This window comes from Gobio gobio, assembly GCF_949357685.1.
Source record: "Gobio gobio genome assembly, chromosome: 2".
NCBI lineage: Eukaryota > Metazoa > Chordata > Actinopteri > Cypriniformes > Gobionidae > Gobio > Gobio gobio.
In genome coordinates this window covers 16,316,553-16,327,564 of record NC_137098.1, presented here as the reverse complement: position 1 = coordinate 16,327,564, position 11,012 = coordinate 16,316,553, and the positions used below count along the sequence as shown (strand labels likewise).

At 38.2% G+C, this 11,012-nt stretch overlaps 1 long non-coding RNA gene across 1 annotated transcript; it reads left to right on the top strand.

Moving 5' to 3' along the window:
• Nucleotides 1-978: 978 nt before the first annotated feature.
• Nucleotides 979-7,876, top strand: LOC307122080. The gene is made up of 3 exons (XR_013815999.1): nt 979-1,337; nt 3,385-3,826; nt 3,889-7,876. It is a non-coding gene; the product is annotated as an uncharacterized lncRNA (long non-coding RNA).
• Nucleotides 7,877-11,012: the final 3,136 nt, after the last annotated feature.

Here is an 11,012-nt window from a genome sequence, read left to right as displayed (position 1 = left end):
TGACTTGATGGGACCATTCCCTCGGAGTACAAAACAAAATGAACTCCTTCTGGTCATCGTGGATTATTGTTCCAAGTGGGTAGAGTTGTTTCCCTTAAGAGCCGCAAGAGCACCTCAGATAGCAAGGATTCTGGAAATATTCACCAGATGGGGTACGCCAGCTTATCTAGTGTCTGACCGCGGTGCACAATTCACCTCACACCTTATCAACCTAGTATGCAAGCAGTGGGGTGTTATACAAAAATTGACAACGGCCTATCATCCAAAAACAAACTTGACTGAACGTGTCAACAGGAATCTCAAAACAATGATAGCATCCTATGTAGGGGACCAGCATCGTCATTGGGACAGATGGTTGCCTGAGTTTCGGTTTGCAATTAACACAGCGTGGCATGAGAGTACAGGATATACACCTGCAGAAGTAGCACTGGGGCGCAAGTTAAAAGGCCCATTGGAGAGAGCCTTGCATAGACCACCTGACCCCAATAACCCTGCCTATCCAATCCTCGAGCGCCAACAAAACCTCATCAAACTGGTAAAGGAGAACATTGAACAAGCCCAGGTCAAACAGAAACACTACTACAACCAACACCGCAAGCAGACTCAGTATCAGGTGGGGGATGTAGTTTGGGTGCGGATTCATCCTATGTCCAGAGTGGATGAAGGGTTTATGGCAAAACGTTCCGCAAAGTGGAAGGGCCCTGCAGAAATTGTTAAGTGTCTCGGACCTGTAAATTATTCTGTTTCTTTTTTCAATGATGTTCATAATATTGAAACTTACCATGTACAAAATGTAAAGACATGTCATGGTTATGACAAGCTTTCTTCTGAAGGGGAGGGGGGGGGGGTATGTAACAGACTCAGGCCTGTTACTATGTTTACTCCTACTGAGGGTACTACTACTACACGCCACCAGAGGCACCAGGGTGCTTTAGGAGGTGGCATATACCCAGGTGGGTAGTAGAGTTAGCCAGATTTGTTGGACAGAGGAAGCATGGCTTACCTGCTGTGTGGCCACAAACTACTTTGAGTCCTGATTGGGAAACTTTGGTTTTAAGCTCAGTCAAAAGGACTCTTTGGTGATAATAGCATTCACACCACTTTCTGAGATTGCTTGGATTGCAATTTATTGTCTGTGTAGGTTCTCTGCCTTGTGGATCTCTTGGATCTTAAGCACAAAGGATCGTAAGGAATACCTGCCCGTATACCATCCTCTACATTTTCCCCAACTGGTCTCTTGCGTCTGTGGACTATATGATATAAGACTTTTTTTCATCCTGAACACTGTTGGGTCCATCTTAGGCTGGCTTGTTTCTCACCAAAACCTGCAAAGACTGGTATTTATATCCAAGCCTGATACTTCTACAGTTGTTCTTTCTTGTATGGTCATTGTGTGTTTTGTTTTTCAGTATCCATTGGTGTATAATTTTTTGGTTTGTTTATTTTTTTTATTTTTTTTACTGTTTAGATAAAGTTGCAAGAACACATGTTTATTACCTGACTGTTTTGTGTGATTTATACCTGGTTATATTATGTCTATGAAGCAATAGTTTGTTGCTGGTTCCCTTCCCTAAAAATCAGACTTATAGCAGTCTTAAACTTAAAGTAGTTAAGGCAGTTATAGGATTCTAGCATGTCGGATGGAGCATCACTAGGCCTGTCGCGATAGTCAATAAATCAATTAATCGCGCGATTAAAAAAAAAATTAGCTCGATAATTTTTCCAGCCGCGATCATTTCCAGCGTCTTTTTTTATATCCATTTTTGCTGAGCGATACATTATATGATCACGCTCTTATACATGTAAATGCGACAAGACACGAGAATGCGCTGTATGTCAATGTCCTGTCTGTGTGGCTGCGAGTCTGTGTGTGTGTGTGTGTGTGTGTGTGGCAGTGTCAGAGGGTCCCTCAATCAGCTAATTGATGGACACTCTGACACACACACACACACACACACACACACACACACACACACTCTACGCACAGACAGACTTGCGTGAGTCGCGTCAGTCTCCTGCTCACATCGAGTTCTCTTTTGCTCATGAACAAACAATAACAACAACACAGAGAATTCTGAGTATTCTCATATTAGGAGTATTAAATTAAATAATGTCTTAAATGAATTTAAAGAGTTGTGAGGAAATGAGATGCGCGGGACAGCGCGTGAGATCCGCGTCTGTTCTTAGGAGCACTGATGATGCCTGTCATTAATGTTCATCAAAGAACAACGGGAACAGAGAAAATTGTAGCTTTAATGATGATTAAGCAATATTTCATTTATTATTTATGCAGTTAAGAAAGGTGTTTGATAACTATTACATTTCTGTATATGTCTAACAGGGAAGGCACAGGTAAAAATAACATTTATTATAATGGGGTTATGTAAAGATTGTTTTAAGTTCTCTTAAATAAAAGTAGTTTTTTTAAAGCCTAATAAATGTTGAAATTGGTATTTTTCAGTTATACTTTAATGTCATTAATGTTTCATAGAGACATCAGTGATACTGGCCTTCATTCATAAAAACATGACAATACAACACATATTTAAAATATACTGTCAATAAATTGTTTCTACATTAATTTGGAGAGTAACTGAAATTATTACAATATCAAAACATTAAAAACTTATTAATCGTGATTAATTACAGAAAAAAATTTGATTAATTACTTTAAAAAATTGTATCGATTCCCAGCACTTCCTAAAACACAATCATCCGTTGCAGTTTTCCCAGCTGTTTATTCAAGAGCATTTGTTTGTTAACAGACTGAGAGTCCATTGCTTTTTTTGTTTTGGTTGTTTTGTTCATTTATTGTGGATACTTAAAATGCTTTCCGTTTTCAGTGTTAAATAGTCTTTAGAAATAAAAGTTTATTGCTCTTTGAAAAGGTGTACCTGCACTATTATGCCATTATCATTATTTTAGATGAAAATGGTTTCAGAACGACAATATTATCGTTTATCGCAATAATTTCTTGGCCAATTTATCGTCCAGCTAAATTTTTTATCGTGACAGGCCTAAGCATCACTGACTGGCTTAAACCACCATGGTGGCATAATGTGCATTTATACAACAATGCAACAATAATAAAATAATGCATTGACATAAAAAATGAAATTTACTTTTGGCTTACAAACGAATACTTTCTATTATTTACAGCGTGTGAACATATCTCCGATACGATTCTCTATAAAAAACAATCGGATTGTTTTGATATCGCTACTTATATCCGAACTTCTGCTACTAGCCGTAGCCCGCTAGCATTGCACGCGTGGTAACTTGTTTACACCCGGTAACCACTGAAACCTACAATTCGCCATCGTAGCACATCTGCTACAATGCCGCATAACTCTGATGTGTGTCTCATGTTACCTTTGAGTGCAGGTGAGGACACGTTCGAGCTGCATTCGGTGCAGTTGGAGTTGGAGTCGTTGGAGAAGCAGATTCGCGGCCTACTAGACAGACAAGCCGTGCTGAGAGAGCGACGAACAGCGCTTGAAACAATCACGCGCCGATGCTCTCAAGTCAGTGGATAGTAACCTTTTGACTCCGACCTCGTCTACTCCGCGTGTTTCTCTGCACAGGACCCAAGCACCCAGGACGCGATCATCATCCCTGGTTTCGTTCACTCCGGCACCAACACAGCACCATGGACCCTGGGTGTTTCCACAGCGGAAGACGCGAACCAGGACCAGAGCTAGGACCTCTCCACCCCTCCCAGTCTTCGAGATCTCCACCCGGAACCGCTTCTCCCCTCTTCGCGAGTTGGAACGCGACGCTGTGGTCATCGGTACTTCCAACGTCCGGCATGTCCACGCTACCTCAGGTAAAGGCAAGGTTATCACTCACTGCTTTCCTGGTGCTCATGTTCTCGATGTCGCTGCGCAGGTTCCCGAGATCCTGAACGGTGACGAGCGCATCGGAGCTGTCGTGCTGCACGCGGGAACGAACGACACCAGGCTGCGGCAGACGGAGGTTCTGAAGAAGGACTACAGGAGTCTGGTTGAGACGGTGCGCAGAACATCGCCTGAAGCAACGATCATCGTGTCTGGACCACTTCCCACGTACCGACTAGGACATGAAAAGTTCAGTAGATTATTTGCTCTAAATGAATGATTAATGTCATGGTGTAATGAACAGAAGCTGCTCTTTGTAAATAATTGGAATCTGTTCTGAGAGCGACCTAGGCTCTTCCATCCTGATGGCCTTCACCCCAGCAGAATCGGAGCGGCTCTTCTGTCGGACAACATCTCCAGGGCGTTGAACACAATATGACTAGTAAGTCAAAGTCCAAATCACAGTCTTTGCTGTCCTAACTTAATTGACATAAGTACCAATGTAGAACATTATATAGAAACTGTGTCTATTCCTCGTTTAGTGAGGTCAAACATTAAATCTACTGTAGGATCTAGGAAAAATCTCATTGTGATTAAACCAGAAAATCTAAATATTAGTGAACAAAAACAATTTTGTCCTAACTTTATTGACATAAGTACCAATGTAGAACATTATATAGAAACTGTGTCTATTCCTCGTTTAGTGAGGTCAAACATTAAATCTACTGTAGGATCTAGGAAAAATCTAATTGTGATTAAACCAGAAAATCTCAATATTAGTGAACAAAAACAATTTCTTCTAAACATTAGTTCACTCACACCTAAGGCGGTTATTGTAAATGAAATGGTCACAGATAATAGTTTCGATGTACTTTGCCTTACTGAAACCTGGCTTAAGCCAAATGATTATTTTGGTCTTAATGAGTCTACTCCACCAGGATACTGTTATAAGCATGAGCCCCGTCTGATTGGTCGTGGAGGCGGTGTTGCAACAATCTGTAGAGATATTCTTAATGTTACTCAGAAAACAGGTCACAGGTTTAATTCGTTTGAAATACTAGTGCTAAATGTTACGCTCTTAGATGTAAGAAAGAAATCCGTATTATCTCTGGCCTTGGCTACTGTATATAGACCTCCAGGGCCCTATGCTGATTTCCTAAAAGAGTTTGCAGACTTTCTCTCAGATCTATTGGTCCACGTCGATAAAGCATTAATTGTTGGAGATTTTAACATACACGTAGATAACACAAATGATGCGTTAGGGGCTGCGTTTACAGATCTATTAAATTCTTTTCAGGTCAAGCAAAACGTCACTGGTCCCACTCATCGTCTTAATCACACACTAGATTTAATTATTTCACATGGAACCAACCCAACCGATATAGATATTATACCGCAAAGTGATGATGTCACTGACCATTACATGGTAACTTGCATACTGCGTACTGCTGAAATCTGTCATGTTGCGCCACGTTATCGGACAGGCAGGGCAATCCTTCCAACCACTATAGATAGATTCTCAAATACCTTACCTGATCTGTCTCAGCTGCTAAGTGAACCCAAACAAACAGATGAACTAGAGGAAATGACAAGCAGTATGAGCACCATTTTCTCTAGTACATTAGAAATTGTTGCACCAATTAGATTAAAAAAGGTTAGAGAGAAAACTAAAGCACCATGGTACAACAGTGCTACACATGTTATCAAGGGAGAAACTCGTAACTTAGAGCGTAAATGGAAACAAACTAATTTAGAGGTCTTTAGAATCGCGTGGAAAGATAGTATGTCACGTTATAAAAAGGCCCTAAAAGCAGCCAGGGCTGAGCATCTCCGCAAACTAATAGAAAATAACCAAAATAATCCAAGGTTTTTATTTAACACTGTGGCTAGACTAACAAATAAACAAGCATCGCCTGAGCAAAATATTCCGTTATAGTTTAGTAGTAATGATTTTATGAATTTCTTCACTGAGAAAATAGAAAGTATCAGAAACAAAATTGTAAATGTACAATCTTTAATGATGTCTTATGATTCAACCACAATTATCGCCCCTCAAGAACTACTACACCGCTTTACAACTATCGGACAGGAAGAGCTAAATAAACTTATCATTGCATCTAAACCAACAACATGTTTATTAGATCCAATACCCACTAAACTACTGAAAGAGTTGTTACCTGTAGTGGAAGAGCCTCTTCTCAATATTATTAACTCGTCTTTATCTTTAGGTCATGTTCCAAGAATATTCACGTTGGCAGTCGTAAAACCTCTCATTAAGAAGCCACAATTAGATCATAATAACCTAGCAAATTACAGACCAATTTCAAATCTTCCATTCATGTCTAAAATACTAGAAAAAGTTGTCCGCTCAATTGTGCTCTTTCTTGCAAGAAAATGATATCTATGAAAAATTTCAATCAGGATTCAGCCCGCATCATAGCACAGAAACCGTGCTCGTTAAAATCACTAATGATTTACTTCTAGCTTCTGACCAAGGCTGTATCTCAATACTAGTTCTACTCAATCTTAGTGCTGCGTTTGATACTATAGATCATAAAATACTATTAGATCGACTTCAAAATTACACTGGTGTTCAGGGACAGGCATTAAACTGGTTTAGATCGTACTTATCAGACCGCTACCATTTTGTCTGTCTAAATGGGGAAAAATCAAAGATAACGTCAGTAGACTATGGGGTGCCGCAAGGATCCGTGTCAGGCCCTCTGCTATTCTCAATATATATGCTGCCACTTGGTAATACTATAAGAAAACATGTAATTAATTTCCACTGTTATGCTGATGACACTCAACTATATATTTCATCACGACCAGATGAAAACGCTAAATTATCTAAACTGACAGCGTGTGTTGAAGATATTAAATACTGGATGACGTGTAATTTTCTGCTATTAAATTCAGATAAAACTAGAGGTATTACTTATTGGTCCAAAAAACTGCCCACAAAACCTCTCACAATACAACTTTAACTTGGAAGGATGTCCTGTCACTTTATCCACTACAGTAAAAGACCTGGGTGTTATATTAGACCGCAACTTGTCTTTCGAAAATAATATTTCATGTGTTACAAGAACAGCATTTTTCCACCTTAGAAACATTGCTAAGCTACATAACATGCTATCTATTTCTGATGCAGAAAAGTTAGTTCATGCATTCATGACCTCGAGACTAGATTACTGTAATGCTTTATTAGCTGGTTGTTCTGCATCCTCAATAAACAAGCTACAGTTAGTTCAAAACGCAGCTGCTAGAGTTCTTACAAGGTCAAGAAAATATGATCATATAACACCAATTTTATCATCTCTACACTGGTTACCTATTAGGTTACCTATTAAGTTCTGTATCAATTACAAAGTATTGCTACTGACCTATAAAGCCCTAAATGGTTTAGCTCCAGTGTATTTAACGGATCTTCTATCGCCCTACAATCCATCGCGCTCTTTAAGATCACTAAACTCGAGGCTTCTGGTCATTCCTAGGATATCTAAGTCCACTAAAGGAGGGAGGGCATTTTCACATTTAGCTCCTAAACTCTGGAATAGACTTCCTGATATTGTTCAAGGTTCAGACTCGTTGTCCCAGTTTAAAACTAGATTAAAGACGCATCTCTTTAGCCAAGCATTCACGTTATAATTACCTTTTATACTACAGTTAAATCGGATCAAAAGCATTAATATTCTGAACAGCAGCTACGCTAATTATTTCCCATCTGCTTTTCTGTTGTTATCTCGGGACACTAGTCCGCTCCGTCAGCTCCAGTTTGTATCCAGCCTCTCATGGAGACTTCAGATGCCCCAACACCTGTGATGAGACGACTCGACGCCTGTGAAGAGACGACTCAACGCCAGCGTTGTTATGGCCTAAAATTAATACATGATTGATTAACTTATTCTAACATTTTTCTTTAACATTCTCTTTCTAACATTTTTCAATGTACATTTATGAAATGCACTTTCTGTAAAGCTGCTTTGAAACAATGTGTGTTGTGAAAAGCGCTATACAAATAAATTTGAATTGAATTGAATTGAACTTTTGATACTCAAGTACTTAACAAATACTTCTGTACTTTTAATTAAGTAAAAATCTGTTTTTAGAACTTTCACTTGTAACGAAGTGATATTTGACTAGTAGTACTTTTACTTTTACTCAAGTGAATGAATTAATGAATGAATGAATTAATTAATATTTTTATTTAAGTGTCATGCACTCATGGTGCCCAGCCCGCATGGGCTTATGACATTATCAGTCATTAGGAAAGATGTCCATCAAAATTGTATTATATACAGACAATAAAACAATATAATAAGCCACAACATCCTGACATAATCACAACTAAATCACCTCATCTCAGGGTACAAAGTCTTTTGTCTTAATGTCCATGCCTTCTCAACAAAGGTTGCCAATCAAAAGCACACCAGCTCTAAGCTGAGCACAAAGAGACCTCTGTCTTCTTTTCAAATTATATTTAACATAAGACTCATTTATGTAATAAGTTATGTAAACTGTACATAACTTCTTAATTTAGGCTTCCGTATTATCTCTAATTTCCACTGTTCTTTATAAGTATCAAATAATGTTTGTCTGATGTTGGTGATCTTGCACTGTATACTATTCAAAAACAATTGTTGTAAATTTACTACTAAGAAGATCTCAAGGACCTCCCTGGAACAAGGATGTTCGTGAGCTCTATCCCAGTTAAACACTTTTCGTGTGAGTCTTTCCTATGGTAAACACACAAGGTTGTTCCATAGCCTAAGGACTTCTGCTCTTTGTTTGACCACACAAGGCTCCCAGCCCATGTCCCCCTCTATGGCCGCCCTAGCAGTAAACCCGTGTACTTCAAGAAAATATCTCATAGCTCTACTTTGAACCATATTACATTCTGGAGCATCTTCAAAGCCCCATACTCCAGCAGCATAGAACAACACAGATGTAACCATTGAATCATACAGTTTAGTAAATGTATCAAAGCTCAGCTCAGGGCAAACCTTCATCTTATTAACCACAGCTCCAAGTGCCCTCCCAGCAGACTCTGATAACACTCGTCTGCCTTCTGAAAAATTCATATTTTCATGAAAAACAAAACCGAGATACTTATAAGTTACAGAATACATCAGTAGTGTTTGTCCAAAATAGAATTCATAATCACTCTGATGTACAAAAGGCTTTTATCCAATTGTTTATCCAATCAAAAGCTTTTTTAAAATCCACAAAACAAACAAAAGTACTTTTATCTTCCTGCAATCTTGCTCTCACCACTGAGGACAAAACATAGATGTGGTCGATGCTAAAATCCATTCTGCTCATCCACCAAGATTTTATTAATTTCTAGAAATTCACAAAGCCGATTGTTGAGGATGCCCGAGAACACTTTATAAACTGTACTTTTCAAACTGATGCCTCTGTAATTCAAGGGGACTCTTGCGTCAGCTTGAGAAGACTTGGGGATAGGCTGGATAATAGACTTATACCATACTGATGGTATAAAACCACTTTGAAAACAATATGTAAATAAACAATGCAAAATCTTTAACAACTTAGGACATTTAAGGACCTCATTAGACAATTCATCCACACCAACAGCTTTATATGGTTTAGTCTTTTCAATAACAATCTGCACCTCATCCACAGTAATCTCACGATTTAAAACGTCATTAATGAAGGGCAGAAATGGACGTTTATGTTCAAACTGCTCTTTAGATCTGAAAATATTTACTAAGAACTCATCATCAAACTGATGGGTGCTGTTGCATGCAAACAGGTAACTATAGTCTGTCTCCCATCTACTTATCACTTGCTCTGTTGTAAATATAGATTCCCCTGTGTCTATGACAATCTCATGTGGAATTGACTTTTTCCTTTTCGGTCCAAGCTTATTAATTTCTCTCCAGAACTGCTGTGAATTGTATATTTTATTTTCTCATTGTCAGTACATTCGACAGTGCAGTTTAACCATATTTCAACGACAAATAGAAGTAATTATGAAATTACATATAAATATGTACTTAAGTTTTACTCAATGAAGCACTCTAGAGTTCAGCTAATTGCATGTAATATAAATTTAAACTATAATACATACAATAACTCAATTAAGTGTCCGAAAACATTACATTTGATTCTCACTTAAGTATTAATTAATTCTGTAATAAGTACTCTTCTTAAAGTGTGCTTACTTAACTTTCCTACTTCTTTTTCACTCGATTATAGAGGAACACACATACTGGTATACCATAAATGCATGGGAACTCATTATAGTGTCTGTAAAATACATACATGAGCACAAATACACACAGAGGCACAACCCAGCTCCAGCAAACAATCCTTTAACACTGTTTGGAAATTAAAATTTCCTCTTGTAACATATGACCATGGGCGTCAGTTTGGTTTGAAATGTGCTGGGGACAGAGACGCATTCAGAAGTGCATTTTCAGAAGTTTTGGGTACATTTTTTTTTCTCTTTCGCGCAGGTCATGTTTTGAAAGACTATGTCCTGCAGCTTACTAATGTAAATAAATAAAAATGTCAGATGAGAGACATATTGCGGGTCTTATAGCCTATCTTACTCATGCCGACGAAAGCGCCCCGCGAATTCTTTAATATTTTTCATTTTTGCAATTTTTTTTACCACTTCATTATCAGAGTCCCACTGGAGCCCGTGTTTTTTTTATCCTCCCTATTACACATTAGTTACAGCCATTAAAATAGTTCAGTTTTGTTTTTAATGTCAAAGTAGATATATTTCGTTTTGTTTCTTTATTAAGTTAATTTAGAAAAATGTTTAAAGCATTTAATGTTTGTTAAACTAAAGTTTTTGCTTTTTAAAGTGACGACCAAGCGGCCAGCGGCCGACAGTGAGTTAACCCAAATCTTTAGCCTCTAAAATCAACACTTGACTTGTCTTGCTTATTAAATCCATAAAAAACACTTAAAGCATCGTTTAAACGTTTAGCCTATTATCACCACCATCACAGTAAAAAGGCATTTTTGACAAGATGAGGCAGGCAGATCGCAACGGCGCGCGCAAACAAAACGGGCTACACAATCTAAACAAATAATTAAAAATAAAAAACATGCTGGTTGTCTTACCTTAGGCTACACCTCTCCGCGAAATGAATATATATCCGATCTTCAATTCCCGTGCTATATGCACATTTAACG